Genomic DNA, 3,187 nt, shown 5'->3' on the forward strand with positions numbered 1-3,187 from the left:
TAAACTTTTTCATCTTTTGTTGCTAATCCATTGAGAACTTTAAAGAGCTATTGCCTTGCGATTTAACCATCAACAATTTCATCAGAACGGTAACTAGCAATCTAAACTGGATATTAACAAATAGGGAAAAGGCCAAAGAGAAAATTTTTTATTCTAGCTGAAGTTTCACGCAGAAGAAGCAGGCACCACAGTGACATTTTAGTCAATGATCGGTGAAACTCAATCTTTCTTTCCAAGAAAAAAGGTTTGATTTCTTTGTTGAGACCAAAAAAGAAATTTTAGTAAAGATAAAATAAAGCCCAATCTTCACATTGTCGCCAATTCGAGCACTCTTGTCAATAATGGCTCTCTTGATGTTCGAATTCTTTTCAATATATACCAATTGGAACACTGGGAATTTTTTATGACTTTTTTTTTTAGTTTTGGTCAATAAAATAATAAAAGGAGAAATATATATTATTTTAATAAATAACCTAAGGTCAACTTCAGGACATGGACGACATGTTTAAATGTTTCCAAGAGATTAATGCAAATATTGCTCTCTTTGATCAAACTGTGATATTTTGAATTCGTTACTAATTAATAAAATTGAAATGATTTTTCGATTGATCACGAATCTTCATTACTAATAGAATTAAAATGATTTTTGGATTAATGAAAAGATCTTTTCAATCTATTAAAATTTATTACTTAAACGAAATTAGATCTTATTGAATAATATTAAATATTTGACTATATATTCATACCTTGTTAAAAAATCCGTTTACCAATCATACATTTTCTAATCAAATCCAATTCTAACTATTGTAGAACTGCTTTTAGATCCCACAAATCAATTAAGAAAGAAAAAAAAATAACTGCAACCAGTTAAGAAAAGATGGTGAAAACAAAGTTGGGTAGTTAAGATGAATGAAGCAAAACATCATCTGGGCATATGCATGTAGAGAAAACGATATTGCGTTAAGATTACTCTATTACTCAAAGTAATTTCTCTGACGCTATCTTCAATAAAAAATTATTCAAGGGTTTTGCCTTTTAGAGTTTGAAGTGTCACATTTTCAGCATGTATTTGCTTTTTTTATACTGTTGGGCTTACATGCTTACATTGGTCATCAAACAAGAAGACGAGTATAAAATGGGAATGGAGCAAAATCTCTGGAGTGATTTGACTGTAGCTAAGATCCTTGTAGAAAAAATATGTAGTTTCATAGAAAATCATGTCATGTTTTTTTCTTTGATAGAAACTTTTTAATAACCAAAAGTCCGTCTAAAATAGAACAAAATAGCTGGCAAAGATTCTCCTCATATATAAGACACCAAAACCTTCCATTCATTCCAGTCATCAGGAAAGCTGACTTACCATTTTCGAGGAAGCAGCAAACCAAACCCATGGCCAAGTTTCGAAAACAACAAGGGAAGACTTAAGAGATGACAATGGTCCCAAGATGGAGGAATACCGTGCCAAACCTGCCATTGCACCAAATTGATGGTCAAGGTTATGAAAATCGCAAGAGATCACAATTATGCTTTATTGCTTAATTAATTGGTATTCCTTCTTATCATATTGTTAATGGTGGTGGTCGACAAATATATATATATGATATCTGGTAGTAAAGTGTTAAATTTTTAGTTCAACGATTATGGTTTAATCCTCCATAGCTTTAATTACCAAAAACAGGTTTATGTTACAGAAAAATTATATCCAACATAAAAAATTATTGAAAGGAAAAAAACCCTTGCAAGTTCTAATTAAGAAATAAAGCTATACTTAATAAACTAAGATAAACAATTGGCTTTCACGGTCTTAATTTTTCTGGCTTCAAAATTGGGCTAGACTTTGACATTTCAAAGATGAAATTTTCACTTTCGACTATTTCATTTCACGCAACGTTTGTTGACAAAGAGAAATAATAGTGGGACAGCACTCTTAATTTTCTTCCGTGTATAAAACGGTTTAGTTTTGCAATACATGTTACAGGCAGTGGTAAACTACAAATACATGAGTTATGCTGTCTACACTTTACTACTAGCATATTTAACCATATCAATGAGTTGGTGTCCACATTCAGTAGAAGCAAGAATCCTGGTGTTTACAGCTATCCAAGGTGCAATTCTTTGCTTCTCTTTTTTTTACAGAAGGTTACCGTCTAAAGATGACAGATGAAATTGTAAAGGTTAATATTTGAATTCTAAATTTGTTAGAAAAGATGATTGTATGAACAATTGAATTAAACCTTGAATTTATCTTCAAAGTCTTTAACTATTTTGTTTTAATTATTTGATGGGATATAGTTTTCTAATTTTTCTTTATGAGCGTTTGTGTAGATGAGATATGATCAAGTATATCCAATTTATTTAATTATTTAATTTTGTTTTCAAACTCCCAGCCACAAAATCTGGTTCTTGATAAGTTATAGTACAGTTTTTCAATTTCCCTGTTAACTTGTTCAATGATCAACAAGGAAAACTACTGCTGCATGGATTGAAATTTGCATGGACTGTGAACATCAAAATCTTAAGTATATTGGGCATTTTTAATTAGTTCTTTTAATTTTGCCCTTATGATAATATGTTTTGTCTTTGGACTCCCAATTACAGGCAATCTAGTCCGTTTAAGTTTGGCTCGTCGGAGTCTGATCAAGCCGGATCCTCCTCCATCCGGGAAAACCCCGATGCCAGGTTCACCTCGCCATGCCAAAACTGATTAAATGTTCCGCAAGATGAGAGCTCAAGCTTTGCACTTGTTTTTGCTTCTATTCTACGAACAATAGGACAAGCATCCTTTGTTAATTCATAGCTGTGTGAAGTTCTCATTGTAGTGATGTTAATGTTATAAATGATCAATAAATGGCTATAAAAATGTTTTCATTAGTTTCTTGAATTAGGAGTCTATCTTTGGAATGCGTCTCCATGCCAATCCTGCATTTAAAATGGCTTATATAAGAAAGGAACAATTTCTTTCCTTCAAATTACACAGGTAAAACAAATTGCAGAAATTAATAGACAAAAGGTTTTAATTTAAGCAGAACATGACCCTTTATAGCATCATTTAGCAGGTTCACTACTTTAAAATATACATCATATAGGGAAAAGACATTAAATAAAGGAAAGTGAAAGTAATATGCTATTGCATTTCCTTCTCAAGAATAACTAGTGGAGCAGTACCTCCATAATGTAACTTCCTCAG

At 31.6% G+C, this 3,187-nt stretch overlaps 1 long non-coding RNA gene across 1 annotated transcript; it reads left to right on the top strand.

The window, feature by feature from the left end:
* The first annotated feature begins 1,790 nt into the window (after positions 1-1,790).
* Positions 1,791-2,873, top strand: LOC149519816 (uncharacterized). Its single transcript, XR_016341077.1, has 2 exons — positions 1,791-2,105; positions 2,599-2,873. It is a non-coding gene; the product is annotated as an uncharacterized LOC149519816 (long non-coding RNA).
* Positions 2,874-3,187: the final 314 nt, after the last annotated feature.

The sequence above is a fragment of the Durio zibethinus genome, chromosome 3 (genome assembly GCF_047325235.1).
Source record: "Durio zibethinus cultivar Kanyao isolate XHJ-2024 chromosome 3, ASM4732523v1, whole genome shotgun sequence".
In the NCBI taxonomy this organism is placed as follows: domain Eukaryota; kingdom Viridiplantae; phylum Streptophyta; class Magnoliopsida; order Malvales; family Malvaceae; genus Durio; species Durio zibethinus.